The sequence below is a fragment of the Rattus norvegicus genome, chromosome 1, assembly GCF_021556685.1.
Source record: "Rattus norvegicus strain SHRSP/BbbUtx chromosome 1, alternate assembly SHRSP_T2T, whole genome shotgun sequence".
Taxonomy (NCBI): domain Eukaryota; kingdom Metazoa; phylum Chordata; class Mammalia; order Rodentia; family Muridae; genus Rattus; species Rattus norvegicus.
The window spans coordinates 37880311-37898504 of NC_141534.1; positions in this window are offsets into that span (position 1 = coordinate 37880311).

Here is an 18194-nt window from a genome sequence, read left to right on the forward strand (position 1 = left end):
TCATCTGCAAATAGTGATATTTTGACTTCTTCTTTTCCGATCTGTATCCCCTTGACCTCCTTTTGTTGTCTGATTGCTCTGGATAGAACTTCAAGAACTATATTGAATAAGTAGGGAGAGAGTGGGCAGCCTTGTCTAGTCCCTGATTTTAGTGGGATTGCTTCAAGTTTCTCTCCATCTGGTTTAATGTTAGCAACTGGTTTGCTGTATATGGCTTTTACTATGTTTAGGTATGGGCCTTGAATTCCTATTCTTTCCAGTACTTTTATCATGAAGGGGTGTTGAATTTTGTCAAATGATTTCTCAGCGTCTAATGAAATGATCATGTGGTTTTGTTCTTTCTGTTTGTTTATATAATGGATCACATTGATGGTTTTCCGTATATTAAACCATCCCTGCATGCCTGGGATGAAGCCTACTTGGTCATGGTGGATGATTGTTTTGATGTGCTCTTGGATTCGGTTTGCCAGAATTTTGTTGAGTATTTTTGCGTCGATATTCATAAGGGAAATTGGTCTGAAGTTCTCTTTCTTTGTTGTGTCTTTGTGTGGTTTAGGTATAAGAGTAATTGTGGCTTCGTAGAAGGTATTCGGTAGTGATCCATCTGTTTCAAATTTGTGGAATAGTTTGGATAATATTGGTATGAGGTCTTCTATGAAGGTTTGATAGAATTCTGCACTAAACCCGTCTGGACCTGGGCTCTTTTTGGTTGGGAGACCTTTAATGACTGCTTCTATTTCCTTAGGAGTTATGGGGTTGTTTACCTGGTTTATCTGTTCCTGATTTAACTTCGGTACCTGGTATCTGTCTAGGAAATTGTCCATTTCCTGAAGATTTTCAAGTTTTGTTGAATATAGGTTTTTATAGTAAGATCTGATGATTTTTTGAATTTCCTCTGAATCTGTTGTTATTTCTCCCTTTTCATTTCTGATTTTGTTAATTTGGACACACTCTCTGTGTCCTCTCGTTAGTCTGGCTAAGGGTTTATCTATCTTGTTGATTTTCTCAAAGAACGAACTTTTGTTTCTGTTGATTCTTTGTATGGTCCTTTTTGTTTCTACTTGGTTGATTTCAGCTCTGAGTTTGATTATTTCCTGCCTTCTACTCCTCCTGGGTGTATTTGCTTCTTTTTGTTTTAGAGCTTTTAGCTGTGCTGTCAAGCTGCTGACATATGCTCTTTCCTGTTTCTTTCTGCAGGCACTCAGCGCTATGAGTTTTCCTCTTAGCACAGCTTTCATTGTGTCCCATAAGTTTGGGTATGTTGTACCTTCATTTTCATTAAATTCTAAAAAGTTTTTAATTTCTTTCTTTATTTCTTCCTTGACCAGGTTATCATTGAGTAGAGCATTGTTCAATTTCCAAGTATATGTGGGCATTCTTCCTTGATTGTTATTGAAGACCAGTTTTAGTCCGTGGTGGTCCGATAGCACGCATGGGATTTTTCTATCTCAAAGTGAGTTTTAACTACCTGAAGACCCCACCCCCCATGTCAGGCATATGAATGAAGTTCTATGCAAATGCAAGAGTTCAGCATCCACCTTCCATCAGCCTTTCCTGGTGAGTGACTGGAAGGTGACCCTGAATGGCTATAGCAAACAGATTTTAGACTTTAAGAGGTAAAGGTTACATCAGCAAGTTTGCAGTTTAAACTGATATGTCATACCTTTGAGCTCTATCTGGGAAAATAGGGTCAAGTGATTGTCCGTCAGTACATTCTGTAGATTTTCAAAAATGTCCCTGCTCCTCCCAAGAATTGTGGATGGAGAATGGAACTTGACCTAGCCTTGACCTGAGACAGGAAGCTGGTGCTTGGCCTAATCTTGATCTTACACTTCTGTAAGAACTAGGGCATTTCATGCTGAAAGGCGAAGGAAGACTGCAGGGCTGCAGCCTGCTTTATCAATTCTCTTTCCAGGGAGGAAGATGGCACATGTGTGGGGGCATGTCTAAAAAACAGAGAATGGCGGAGAGCTAGAGGCTTTGTGATTTAAACTTTTTCAATAGCATTTTTGCTTGAGTGTTTTTGCTAATACAAAGGGGAGATTTTGTGGTTAATCATCAGCTTGAGAACAAAAATAAATATATCACTAAGTAGAGTTACCACAGTCATTTTGATCCAATAGTTTGAAGTAGCCACTGATGATGATATAGTGACCTATTTCTTCTTATTTTTGGAGTTTATTACATGGCATGATAGTGTATCAGGATGCAGACCACAGGCTATCTTAAGCCTCCAGCTTCAACATTACTACTACCATCACTCCTATAACCCTCTGTTCCTGCTACTATGTTTCTTTAGCAACAAAAGCATAAGTAACTGTTTTTTTCCATTATCAAACTCTCTGTCTCTCTCTGTCTCTGTCTCTGTGTCTCTTTCTCTGTCTCTCTGTCTGTCTGTCTGTCTGTCTGTCTCTCTCTCTATTTATATATATATGTATGATGTATATATATATACACTCTCATCAGTAGACAGACCATGGAAACAGAAACTAAACAGAGACACAGAGTCTGTAACCGAAGTTATAATAACAGAAGTTATAAACCACACAGATATCTATAGAACATTTCATCCTAAAACAACGATAATATATCTATATCTATATATATATATTTCTATATTTATATCTATATCTATATCTATATATTTCTTTATTTATATCTATATCTATCTATATCTATATCTATATCTATCTCTATCTATATCTATATCTATATCTATATCTATATCTATATCTATATCTATATCATCTATATCTATATCTATATCTATATCTATATCTATATCTATATCTATCTTCTTCTCAGCATCACAGGAAACTTCTACTGAATTGACCATATAATCTGTCAATAAACAGGCCTCCACATATTCAAGATTAAAAATAACCCCATGCATCCTAACAAATCACCACAGGCTAAGGCTTGTCTTCAATAACAAAAAAACAAAGAAACAAACAAATAAAAAACAAGAAAAAACAACAACAATACACACCTATAATTTCTAGAAGAAATAGAAACAAATACACCGAACAGTATTAGATAGCAGGAAATAATCAAACTCAGGGCTGTAATCAACCAAATAGAAACAAAAATAACTATACCAAGAATCAACAAAATAAGGAACTGGTTCTTTTTTAAAATCAACAAGATATATAAACCCAGACTAACCAGACTAACCAGATTAACCAGAGGGTACAGAAGAAGTAGCCAAAATAACAAAATCAAAAATGAAAAGGTAACATAACAACAAAAACTGAGGAAATTCAAAAAAACATCAGATCTACAAATGCCTATACTCAGTAAATTTGGTTAATCCAAATGAAATAGATGATTTTCGAGACAGATGAAAGCACCAAAATTATAGAAGCAGTTATTAAAATTCTCCCAACTGAGAAGTGCCCAAGGCCAGATGGATTTAGTGCAGAATTCAATTAGACCTTCATAGAAGACCTCATACCAATACTCCCCAAAGTATTCCCCAATATAGAAACAGAAGGAACACTATATAATTCATTTTCTGAAGTCACAGTTACACTTATACCTAAACCTCATAAAGACTCAATAAAGAACAAAAATGAGACCATTTTACTTTGTGAATATCGATGCAAAAATACTAAATAAAATTTTTGCAAAATGAATCCAAGAATACATCAAAAAGATCCTTCATCATGATCAAGTATGTTTTATCCCAGGGATGAAGGGATGATTCAATATATGGAAATCTATCATTGTAATCCAATATATAAACAAACTCAATGAAAAAGAAAACTACATGATCATCTCATTAGATGCTGAGCACTCATTTGATAAGTTAAACACTACTTCATGTTAAAAGTTTAGGAAAGATAAGGAATGCAAGACCCATATCTAAACATACTAACAGCAATATTCAGCAAACCAGTAGCCAACATTAAATTAAATGGAGAAGCAATCCCACTAAAATCCCACTAAAATCACGGAGTAGACAAGTCTGTCCACTCTCTGTCTATTTAATATAGTACTAGAAGTCCTAGCCAGAGTAAGTAGGAAACAAATGGATGTCAAAGGGATACAAATTGGAAAAGAAGAAGACAAAATATCACTATTTGAAGAAGATATATTAGTATATTTAAGTGACTCCAATCCTTCTAGAAGAAAACAATCAAGCCTGAAAAATAACTTCAGCAAAGTGGCTGGGTATAAATTAACTCAAAGAAATCAATAGGCTTCCTCTACTCAAAAGATATACAGGCTGAGAAAGAAAGGACACTGTCTACAAGAGTCACAAATAATATAAAATACCTTGGTGAGACTCTAACCAAGTAAGTGAAAAATCTGTATGACAAGAATTTCAAGTCTCTGAAGAAAAATTGAAGAAGATCTCAGAAGATGGAAAGATCTCCCATGAACATAAATTGGGTAGATTACTATTGTAAAAATGGCCATCGTGCCAAAAGCAATCTACAGATTTAATGCAGTCCCCGCCAAAATTACAATTCTTCATAGAGTTTGAAAGAGCAATTTGCAAATATATTTGGAATAAAAACAAACAAACAAACAAACAAACAAACATACAAAAGGGGATAGTTAAAACCTTACTCAAGGATAAAAGAACTTGTGGGGAAATCACCATCCTAGCAAACAGGGTATATTACATACCAATAGTGACAAAACCTGTTTGGCACTGGTACAAAGATAGGAAGGTAGACAAATGGAATAGAATTGAAGGACAAAATATGAACCTACAGACCTATGTTCACTTGATCTTTAACAACGTTGCTAAAATCAAACAGTGGAAAAAAAGGTAGGATTTTCAACAAATGGTGTTGGTTCAACTTGTTGTCAGCATGTAGAAAAATGTAAATCCATCAATCCTTATTTCCCTGTACAAAGCTTAAATCCAAGTGGATCAAGGACCTCCACATAAAACCAGATATAGTCAAACTAATGGAAGATAGTGTGGGGAAGAGCTTTGAATACATGGGTTCTGGGGAAAATTTCCTAAGCAGAACACCAATGGCTTATGCTCTAAGATCATGAATTGACAAATGAGACTTCATAAATTTGCAAAACTTGTGTAAGGCAAAGGACACTCTCATTAAGATAAAATAGCAACATACAGATTGTGAAAAGATCTTTACCAATCCTACGTCCAATGAAGGGCTAATATCCAATATATACAGAGAGCTCGTGAAGTTAGACTGCAGAGAATCAAATATCCTTATTAAAAAATCATGTACAGAGCTAAACAAAAACTTCTGAACTGAGGAATATAGAATGTCTGAGAAGCACCTAAATAAATGTTCAAAATCCTTAGTCATCGGAAAAATGCAAATCACAACTACACTGAGATTCTACCTCACACCAGTAAGAATGATTAAGATAAAAAACTCAGGTGACAACTGATGATGACATGGGTATAAAGAAAGAGGAACATTCCTCTATTTTGGCTGTGACTACAAGTTGGTGCAATCATTCTGGAAATGTCTGGAGGCTTCCAGAAAATTGGACATAGTACAACCTGAGGAACCAGCTATCCCACTACTAAGCATATACCCAAAAGATGCTCCAATATAAAACATGGTAACATGTTCCACCACATTGATAGCTGCCTTATTTATAATATAAGGTGGAAAGAATCCAGATGTGTGGTTTAATTACACAATGGAGTACTACTCAGCTTTAAAAATCCATGACCTCTTGAAATTCATAGGCAAATGCTTTGAACTAGAAAATATCATTCTAAGTGAGGTAACCCAATCACAGAAAAACACAAATGGTATGCACCCACTCCTAAGTGGATATTAGCCCAAAAGCTCAGATTACCTAAGTACAATCCACAGAAGACTTAAAGCTCAAGAAGAAGGATGACCAAATTGTGGGTGCTTTAGTCCTTATTAGAAGGTGGGACAAAAATAGTAATAGGAGAAAATACAGAGAAAAAGGTGGAGCAGAGACTGAAAGAAAGTGCATCCAAAGACTTCCCTGTCTGAGGATACAGCCCATTCACATACAGTCTTCAAACCCAGAAAATATTGCTAATGCCTAGATGTGCATGTTGACAATAGCATAATATAGCTATCTCCTAAACATCTCTGCCACAGCATGACACATACAGATGCAAATGCTCTCATCCAACCATTGAATTTAGAAAGTGACCCCCATTGTAGGACTTAGAGAAAGGATTGGAAGAGTTGAATGGGTTTGTAACCTCATAAGAACAATAATATCAACCAACCAGATCTCCCAGGGACTAAACTGCCATCCAAAGCATCCTCGAGGAGAGAGCCATGACTTCAGTTGCATATGTAGCAAAGGATGGCATTGTTGGGCATCAATGGGTGGAGAAGCCCATGGTCCTGCCAAGTTTGATTCCCCAGTGGAAGGGAATGTCAGGACAGGGAAGCGAGAAGGGATGGGTGGATGGGTGCAGGAACACCTTCATAGAAGAAGGGAGAGTGAGGAAGGCATAGGGGAGTTATGGTCAAATAAAATATATTCAAATAAAAGGAGAAAAAATAGAAAAGAACAATTAAAACAACTCCTTAAATGGTTAACATGTCTATACATGTAGGTAAACAGGAGTCTACCCATATTTTAAGATGGCAGAGGAGACAGTTTCAAAATGAAGACAAGTACATGAAGTTTTTTCCTATATTACCCACCCAATATACATCTACAGTTCCAAGGGAAGAGTGAATGCATTTAGTAAAATCTGTCACTCAGTTTGTAATATAAAAATGATTGTACTCAAATGATATTTACAGTAATTTAAGCAAGCTAAATATCCCTCAAGGAAATAAAAATTTGTCTTACATATGGATCTACATGATACTTTCAGTCAAACTAAGTTAATAAGGCTGGAATGATTGCTCTTTTGAAGTTTACTCACTTTCACAAAGAGTTAGATTGTACCCCAGATCATATAAAACAGGAGTATAGATTTTACCTATAATCCCAACACTTAGATAGAACCATAGTGATCAATAATTAAAGCTACTCTCTAAGTACAAGGCTATCCTGTGATCCATGAGGTTCCCTTTGAATAATAAGAACCACTACATAAATAACTATATATTTTTTGACATTCAACCTCTATCGTGACCCCTTCTCAAATTCATGGCTTATTTTTCAGTTATTATTGTTACACATACGTACATACATACATACATACATACATACATACATACATACACAAACATACACACCCCTATACCCTGACACACACATCGATCAGTTGACCATTGTAGGCAACTTGGTAAGGTAGAGTAGGTCTGAGACTCCAGAAACTTGGTTACATATGTGAGACTGTAGGTTCCCTTCTGCTCCCTGCCAGATTCTTTTCCTGGAACACGTGCCTTGCTCTCTACAAAGGTCACATAGTTGAAAACGAGGTTCTAAATCCTAATGAGGAATCTAGAGGTCCTGAATGTTTACTGTATAAGCTACTTTTCCTGAACATTTCACATTCCAAAAAGTATTTAATCTTTGGGCCACCCTGAGAAGTTGCTATGCATCCATTTTTTCCATGATAGCCAGTCAATAAATTTTATGGATAAACATAGACTATCTCTTTCATCAAGAACCACTGTGGACAGCATAGAGAAGGCATGTCCTAAAGATCTATAGTCTATGACTCCCATAGAAGTCCTCCGTGTGCTTACTGACAACTGACACCAAACTACTTAAAATCACCAATGAGCTAAGCCGGAGCTCCCATTTCAACAGCCCTAAGATAGAAGTTGTCCTAAGTCCAAGGGCCCCCAATTATCCTGGCTTCAATATAGCCTGTGAATACCCACTCCCACATACACACACTTCTGTGTGGTTATCCAGTGGCAACTACAGGCTTAAAAGAATGGGAACCTCAGTTTGCAACCCATCCCCATCTTATACTTCTTTCTTTCATGCTCTGTGCCATGTGTGGCACTTCCCTGAATTCAGCACCACATGGCAGATAAAAGCAGTCAAGGTCACCACTAAATGCCTCTCCAGCTGACTTGCCGAATACCCCTATGGCAGGGTGGAACACAGGCCACACACACAGACACACACACACACACACACACACACAGACACACACACACACATACACACACACACACACACACACGCACACGCACAGGCACACACAACGCGTGCACAAACACACACAGAGTGAGAGAGAACAAAGACACACAAACACTCATACATATGAATACATAAAACTTGCTGAATTCCATTAGTGCTGCTTGTGTGTTATGTGATTATGCGTTTAGACCTTAACACTTTGAATTAGCTTATGTATGTTGAGTCTTATACCAAGAGAAAACAGATTCTCCCTCTCTTGCTATAAATTAATTGAATAGAGCTATTTATTTTTGTGGTTTGCCTTGGAGTTATCTGTATTTTAATGCTAATTTCACTGCCTCAAGGACAGCTACCTAGTCACATAATCAGGACTCAGGTGACTTCACCAGAAACTTCTCCCCATTGAGTGTGTAAAATACAGGTGAGGAGCAGGTACAGGATACAAGGAGGCCTGGGATTGGATGAGACGGAAGGAAGGGCAGGAGAAAAGTATGAAGGAAGAAGAGGAGCCTGGAACGGAAAGGAGGAAGAGACAGGATGGACAGGGAGAGGAGCCAAAGAATAACAATGGAGGCTGATGTTAAGATTCCGCTCTGTGTATATACAGGTTTTTATTAATGTCCTTAAGGGATGGATGTGTATTGGGCTTTGTATGTTTAGGTGGGCAATTATATCTTATCAATCGAGACAAAGGTTGTTGTGTTGTGTTTTCTTTTATGTGACAGTTTGAGTGTAGGAAAGTGGCTGGAGACACTGAGCCACCACCGAAGAATTGGCGTGTGTTTCCGCTGAAATATCTAGCAGATATCTTGGGGCACTGCAGTGCTGAAGCTAGCGCGGTAAAAGACAACCATACTTTTATATATAGATACACAACAACAGTTTACCAAGAGTTAATGAGGTTTATCCCATCATGTTTTTATATCAGCAGATATTGTCATAATACAGGTATTGTCTAAGTGATCTTATTGTTAATGTTTCATTACCTCCCTGTCACACATGAAAGAGATTTTCTCATCACAGAGATCCTTTTCCTTGTATCTTACAATTTTTCCATGCCGTCTTCTTTGATGTTTGTGTGTGAGTTCAGTGTTAGTCTGGTGTTACTTTGGTTACTATGTATTCCCAGTGCTAAATTCTGTATCTCTGGTTTCCGCAAGACAAGTGAATTCTTATGTACACCAATTTTGTTATGTAAACACTGCTCTTCAATTTAAAGGTTAATGAAAAGTTAGATCCTATGATTGGGCAGTAGAGAGAAGTATAGCCTGAAGTATAGAGTTTCTATTGCAGGTATGTCAATGGTGGTTGAGTACTCCCGTGTCAGCTGTTCTTTTAATTTACATATGTTTTAGACTTTTTAATTTTCTTTATTTGTCACAAATAGATCTACAATATTCTGTGGCTATAAGGGTTTGCATGCAGAATAGAGTTGGACATTGTGCTGAATTAGAAATGTGGCTATAGTAGGTTCTCATCTAATGCCCATGCCACCCACAACCACACATCATTGCCTTAACATATAGCATCTATCAGGCATTATTGCATGGACTGGGACAAAATCCATGAAGATAATTTTGCCTAGGATATAAATGCCACTGTTGGGCCTTTGAAGATATCTGGCTCTTCTGGCCATTGGTTCAATTCATGGACTTTATTGCTGAGTAAGACTATTTCTTGCTTTTCTCCATTTGTGGCTTAGATTGCATCAGATATTGTGAGAGGTAATGTTCAGGGAGTCTTTTCTAGGTCAATTCTCACTCAATTCCTTAAGTCTTGTGTTCCAAATACATAGTGTCTTCAACAATAAGTTCTTATCTTTATTTACTGGGAAGCAATAAAAGGTAATGACAATATCCTATACTATAAAGAGTCTGTCAAACTTCCTGACCAATGACTGAAGGATATCCCGTGCCTCGTACTGGCATTTTAAATTTAGGCTATAGCATTTGGTGAAGCATTATCACCATGAGACATAGTTTCATTTAAATTATTTGCAATAATTATTCCTTTAAATTATTCTCTCTATCTCTCTCTCTCTCTCTCTCTCTCTCTCTCTCTCTCTCTATCTCTCTCTTTATTTGTGTGTGTGCGTGTGTGTGTGTGTGTGTGTGTGTGTGTGTGTGTTTGTGTTCAGTGTTAGTCTGTTGTTACTTTGGTTACTATGTATTCCCAGTGCTAAATTCTGTATGTCTGGTTTCCCCCAAGACAATTGAATTCTTATGTACACCAATTTTGTTATGTAAACACTGCTCTCCAATTTAAAGGTTAATGAAAGGTTAGATCCTATGACTGGGCAGTAGAGAGAAAAAGGGGGATTTAATAATTGAGGAAGGGGTCTCACGAGAGACCATGTGAGGAGAAGAAAGAAGGAGAGGCACACCATGAGAGGGAATGGACATGAGCATGTAACCAAGAGATGCATGTAACAAGGGAAATATGTTGGTTTGCAATTTAGAATAGTGAGAAAACCTGACAAATCTAGTCTTACAGTTTGTAAATAAAATACCAGGATTATGTATCTTTTGGACAGGCTAGCTACAGTAAATAATTATTTTAAAATGTTTATGTGGTGTGGGGTGGCCTTTCAAAGTAAATATAAATATTTTCTATGTTTATTCAATCATTTTTAATATTCTTCATTCATCTTTCCCTCTCCTAAATTAAAGTCCCCTCTATACATGGGGAGGGTAGAACAGAGGTATCTAGGGGAAATGGGAGATTGCTCTCATTTTGTCTATAGATTGTTAGAGAGTTGTATTATGAATGGCATTATAAATATTTTATCAGTCCTCCAATTCTTCCATGTACTGCACAATAGCAGCCCAAGAAAGGTTCAAGAAGTAGTCTGGCTCACTGTAAATGATTTGACTTATAGTGTAAAGAGCTGTGTTCAACAATTATTTTTGTTGAGACAGTAGTAGGCAGGATTGGACACATGGTTCAGTGGGCAGAATCAAAATATGATGCCTTGGCTTTTGGTACTGAGCATCTATGAAATACCAGATTATGCATGCCTGTAACCTTAGCAGTATGCATGGTTACAATGGGAACAGAGACAAGTATACCCCTAAAATTTCCTGGACTTATGGACTAGCTGAGTCTGGAAACTCTAAAACCATTCTCAAAAGATAGATAGATGATAGATAGATAGATAGATAGATAGATAGATAGATAGATAGATAATGAAAATAAGATGCACTGTGCTTGATTCTCATCTCCAAACTTGTCATACATATATACATGATCTTTGTACAAGAAGGCATACACATGTATAAAACACAAACACACACACACACACACACACAAGAAAGTGACAGTCATCCATATATGAATATGTATTAATCAGGATTGTCACTGAAGGGTATTTCAGAAGTTATCAAAGCTTTGATAAGGATGGGAATGTCTGAAGAGTTATTTAGGCATGATAGAGCTGATCTAAATGTTGAATTAAAAATAAAATATAATGTGTCTCTTTTTTAATTCAGGAGCCATTTAAAAGAGCAGATTAATTGAATTTTAAAAATAGCCCATCCCATCAATCAAAATTAATTTTCAGTTCCTGGAACATTTGTCATAATAATGAAATGCTTAGCTTAGGAGATTAAAGAACAATGAAGAGAGGAAAAGGCAGTGTCACAAACCTGGGAAGGTAAATACATATGTGAAGATTAAAGTACCCTAGGGATGAATCAGTACAACAAAACGTACAAAAGAAGCATTGAAGTACAACAAATGGTGGGTAAATTATTGCATTTTTAACCTCTCACATTATCTAGTTCAAAGGTCTATATCTAAAGCATAATGTAAAACATGAAATGTTTTGTCCCGCGCGCGACTTTCCGCCGGCAAGAAGCACGCGAGACATAGAAATTCTTGCTATGAGTGATACTTTATTCCTATCTCATGGAGAAGCCCCGCGCGCCGGCCAGGCGCGCCTATTTAACCCTCGCGCACACATCCACACCTGATTGGTTGTTTACTCATGATCTCATCAGGCACGCCCCGGAATGGGCAAAGACCTGGCAGGAAGGCACTCTTGCACATGCGCACAGTTAACTACCTGAAAGGGGGGGCCGGCTGGCGCGGCGAAGGTTGGAGCCATCTTGCAATGGCGGAGTCTATCCTGACCTACCACGTGGGGCGCAGTGGAAGACAGCGCCAACTAGTGGTGGCGAACGTATTGCGGCCCTCTACATCTCACCCTTATAATTTATATAATTTTATAGCAGAAATGATCACCCTATCGCATGCAATGAGGAAACCTCAGCGATGTGCAAGGGCTGATCAAAGGAACACTGAGTCTCTCTCAATCCCAGTGCAATGGATCCACAGATCCATGGGGTGCAGGAGCAGAGAACTCAGATACAGAGAGTATCCCTCTCCTCCCAGTGCAATGGACCCACAGATCCATCGGGTGCAGGAGCAGGGAACTCAGATACAGAGTAAATCCTGAACAAGATAACCAAATTCCAGGGGAGGCCCCTTGTACAATGGCCACAAGCGCTTGAGTGATAACAGCCTTATCATGTTACTGTTGAGATCTGAGTTTGTAAACCAACCATGGTATGAATACTGATCCACAGCATAGGGCTGCATCAGACAGAGCCACTCCCGATAAGTAGTGGGCACCTCATATGGTCCTCCTCAGCTGTTGCCACCAAGGGCCGTGGTCAAGCCACTCCTATAATGAAATTTAGAATTTCCAATTGTTAGTAACTACTCCAGAAAGTTCACCCACTGTACTTGTCTAACAATAGATTGGGGGAGGATAACTCCAGACACTGCAGACACAATGTCTGCAGCAGTAATGGCTGCTACAATAGCAGCGAAAGTGTCAAGGTCTTTTCCAGGACAGTTCAGGATCAGTCATTTTTCTCTGGAACAACTAGCAGACAATGGAACCAATTTCTGAGATCTGTATGACCAGGACAGAGTTCTCCAGTCATTGTAGCTTTACACAGGTGGCTTTCTGTGAAGCTACAGTCTGTAAAATGGCAACACCAGTTACCAGTTAAGGCAGCAAAAGTCACCAGGGAAATGAAGGGACAGGGGTAACAGCTGGAGTCAGCAAGCAGTAGTGTACAGAGTCTGAGCATAGGCCACAGTGGGACGGGAACACGCAGCGGTAACACTGACTGCAGCAATGGCAAAATCTCTGTGATGACAAAAGATGAAGGGAAATCTTCTATCTTCCTCTCAGGGCAGAGGAATGACTCCAGGGACCCGAACCAGGAGAGCTGAATAACCAGGATCAGCAAGTCTCAGCAACCACCCAGGCAGCTGGCACACTCTTGTAGCATCCTGTAGAAAAAACACAAACATTCCCTCTTCCCCATATAAAATATCTGGACAGGAACATGTCAATAAGTGGATCTCTCTATTTCACCTAGGCAGAAGTATGCCTAGTTGTAGGGTGCCATAAACTTTGGCATCCAAATTTTTAAAATTGAAATATTTTAAAATTGAAATAAAAGGAGCATTATTTAGCATACAGGGATAACTCCCCCTTTTTATTTATTAAGATATAGTAAAGATATTATTTATTAAGGTAAGTCCTCGAGGATTAAGTTGAGGACACTGAGCACTTGTATTTATAAATTAACTTGTATACCAAATTATTGTCTCTAGCATAATTTTATTGGATATATAAAGAATGAGATTTTTTGACTAACTGTTCTTATGTAAGGCCTATAATCTGTCTGGAATCTTGTCCTCCCTTGTTAAGGAGCCCAGGCAATCCAGTTTGAGTTCTTAAATGTCCTATAAAAGAACAGTATTTAGTGTTCTTAACCACTAAGCCATTTCTCTAGCACCTCACAAACTTTATTTACCTAAACATAAGCATTAATTAGAAATGTCAAATCTTGTAAATATTGTCCAGATTCAGTCTTACTAGAAATCTCTGAGCTGGCAGGGTGAGGCTGGGAGTTGAAAGTAAACAAATGGAGTCTTCCTCTTTTCGTGAGGGTGTGTTATCAACTCTATTACCATTTTTAAAGAGCTGGGTCTATGGTTTTGTTTAGTTGTCTGAGCCAGAGCACTGAAAGGACAGTGAGTTATCAGACAATTTACACTGAAATCACTCACTGATTTTAAGTAGAAAACCTGTCTCCAATAAAGCATTAAGTAATAGAAATCAATTGTAAACCACAAACCACACAATGACTATCAGTATATGAAGTGAAAGCTTGATTTTTAACATTTACAAACAGCGGCTAAAGCATGGAATTTAATAATCTGTGTTGAAGCAATAGAAATTCAAGAGAATAAACAAGTGATCCAATCATACCTGTAGCCTATTCATTAGATGAACCACCTATAAATGTACTAAGCGCATTTCCTATGGGTTGTACGCACAAATATGTAGGAAGTACAAAAGCATGTAAAGAGTAAAATTATCAATTTTGTCTGAAAAATTTGTATATGTAATAGGCCAAATATCAGTATTTAGTAATAACCAATTAACTGTTGTTTGGAATAAGATATGTTTTACCAGGTTTCTATTTAAAATACTTCCATGACTCTAGTCCACAACTCTGTACTAACACAGCTGAAGCTTTATCTCCAATGTGCATAACAAAGACCTAAGTCCTCTGGTAAGGTGAGGTACTTAGCCAATTAACATATCTTTAGAAGCTTAAAATTAGCTTCAAATATTCTTATCCAGAGTAGTGTAACAGCTACTCCCCAAATATTAAAGCTCAGTTTGAGAGCAAAGGTTTGTAATAAAAATTTCCATATACATTGAAAGATTTAAGTTCTAACTTCTTACACTGAAGAAGCAACAAAATTATATAATATAAGGCTGTTAGCCATTCTTAATGATATCACTTTATGGGCTCTCTAAAACTATAAGCAAGCTCACGAAATGAAAACTCACAATTGTTATGACGAAAACAAATTGTATAAAATCAATCCTCTAAATCTGTCTTGAAATGGCAGTTGGAGTAAGGAAACTGGCTGTAATGCTCTCACAAGTTCTAAAACCTCATCAGTCCTTTATAAATCCTGTAACAATCTCTACCTGTTTGATTTTTCCTTAATTAAAAATAAGTTTGAGTTAGTCAATGTAACACTGGCAATCCTAAATCACAATCTTTAAGTTCTCTTTGTAACACCAGAACACAGCCACGAGGTCACCTGAATTCTGAGTACATGACTAGGCAGCTGTTCTCCGGGCAGTGGAAATTAGCATTAAAATACAGATAACTTCTGGGCAAGCCACAGCTTTGGAAAGCAAAACTCAACCCCCAACAAACAATCTAGTCTCCAAGGCACCCCAAGTCTATCTATTATGTTGTAAAGTTTGACTGTCAATTCTCTCCAATACCTCAACAAAAGGACAATTTCCTAAATTCTTTTAGAAGCCTGGTTTCTAGCATAAGAATTCCATAAAAACATTACCTCAATTTAGACCTGTTTCCCTAGGTTGGCCCATGTCACACGCTATCTAGAATGACTCCATCCAGATTACTAGCTTTATGTCAACTTTCTGTTACCAATATTATACCTTTTTAACCATATCCAATAACTTGAAAGCCAATAGTCCACAACCAAGGCAAGCAGAGCATATTTATACATTTAAAACCAATGAGAAACAAAATTGAAATGGCTACACCTATCTTTAATATTTAGACCAAACACCATTTTTACCCTTTTGTTATGATTTTAAGAGAAGCACCTTGTCACCTGTTGAGTCAAGTAATAAGTCAGGGATTTTTTTTTTTTTTAAGAGAAACAGCTATCAACTCTTGTATGAAGAAGCTGTTGGCGCTTTTATGATCAGCTCGTGTAGACGCTTAGCTTCTGGTCAGCTTCTCCAGCTAATCTAGACACCTGACTCTAGGCACAGGACTTCAAAGACCTGATTGAAACTGTTTTTTATTCATTTGTTCCTTTTTGAAACGAGTTAAAACCAAGTCAAGGTGTGCACGACCGGCAGATAAGGTTTTTACCATTTTTTCTTTTGAACATGAAACATAAAACATTTAAACAACGAGAAACAAAAACCACAGACATACACTGACAGACATGGGGACATCCTGGTGCACCAGAGACAAACAATAGACAAAGAGGGGAAAAAGCCAGATGGTGTTCACGGCGACTATCCATCGAGTGGAGCTGATATGGGCGATGGATTGTCTCAATTCCTGGACTAGTCCACCAACGTGTTGAAACCCAATTCTGTAAGACACTGAGAGATATCTGAGCAGTACGACCGACATTCGCCAATGGTATGGAAGTGAAACACAGTCCTGAATATTTTTACTCACAACCCAATTACATTAACTCTATCAGGCTGTGCACGGGCACTGAGATGTCCTTTTGTTTGATTCTCCTGAATAAATTTTCAGGCGGTCTGCCTCTATCAAATCTGATCAGTATGACTCTGTAAAGCTGTCGCGTCAGCGCCCGGACGCCGCAGCATCCCCAGAGCCGGCGCGGGAGCTTATTTACACCTTTCATAAGCACTAAGACAAAGTTTTTCTCCCAAAATACTGTGTTCTGTTTATCTCCTCCCTTGTTCTCTCCCGGGGCGTTTTTTCCCCACTCTCTCTCTCCCTCGGATCTAAAGTCCTCGAGAGGGTCTCTTTTCTTAAGTGCACTTTTTCCCTTTAAACTCTTTAATTCGTTATATAACCCTGTTTCTGACGCACTGTCTCTCCCTCCCCCCAACGCTCTCCGCTTTGCTGTTACAGCTGGGCAGTTCCCACGCGACCTCTGACGCCATTTGGTGGTAGCTAGAAACTCAAAGGTCAATAGAAAAAGCCCGAGGGTTGCCAGAGCAACCACAGCGGCACCTGCCGCGTCCGGCAGGGGACTGAGTTGGAGCAGATCAAGGCTAGCCATGGTCTCACAGAGTTTTTTACCTGTATTCCATAGCTTCTGAATTTCTTCCGTGAAACGGAGGCCTCTCGTAGCGCCGGCGATGTTTTTGTCCCGGGTTTCTCGGCACCAAATGTCCCGCGCGCGACTTTCCGCCGGCAAGAAGCACGCGAGACATAGAAATTCTTGCTATGAGTGATACTTTATTCCTATCTCATGGAGAAGCCCCGCGCGCCAGCCAGGCGCGCCTATTTAACCCTCGCGCACGCATCCACACCTGATTGGTTGTTTACTCATGATCTCATCAGGCACGTCCCAGAATGGGCAAAGACCTGGCAGGAAGGCACTCTTGCACATGCACACAGTTAACTACCTGAAAGGGGAGGCCGGCTGGCGCGGCGAAGGTTGGAGCCATCTTGCAATGGCGGAGTCTATCCTGACCTACCACGTGGGGTGCAGTGGAAGACAGCGCCAACTAGTGGTGGCGAACGTATTGCGGCCCTCTACAATGTTTCAATTTGTATTTTAATTGAGCAATAATTTTTAAGACATACATCATCTTCTAGAATGTTATGCTAGATAAAGACAGTACTATGACTCAATGCCTGTTCTGGTACTTCATAATGTCCATAACAGTTAGGAAATGGTTAAGAAAACAGGCTACACAAATGCCAAAATCCTTTGAAAGATGCATGTGAAATCTGACAGAAAGATTATTGTGGCTGCCAGTTTAAAATGACCAAATCATTATGATAACCTTGGAGGTTCATTTCTTGATAAATTTCCAAACTACTTTCTGGGTCAGCATTCTTCAAAAGAATGCATATTGCGATTAGAGAACACAATGGACTGTGGAATTTTTTTTTTCCAGTGAAATGTAATCTCTTGTTCTTGTAAAGAATCCCAGGGACTTAAAAATAAATTGAGAGTTTAGATCTGAGTTCAGGTCATCATGATTGCATAGCAAGGGTTATGACCCACTTAGACATCTCTACAACCTGGAAAATTAATTTTTAATGTTGGATAATAAATATCATCATATTTGAAGTATCCAACTTTCTTTAAGTCACAACAAATATCTTTCCTGACTTCTCTCTGCACTTCACTAATAGTTCTGCTTGCTCTCATATTGTTCTATTAGTTTCAAAATTGCTGCAGAGCACCACGACTTCACATCCAATTTTATAAATACTCAATAGGGCATTAAAAGGCATTTCTTCCTAAGCCTTGTTTAAGGAATGCAGAAACACTTTCCTGGAAGTCTCTCAGTGGCCTTTGTTTGCTTGTCATTTGCTTTGAGTGTCCTACATGCCTGTGCC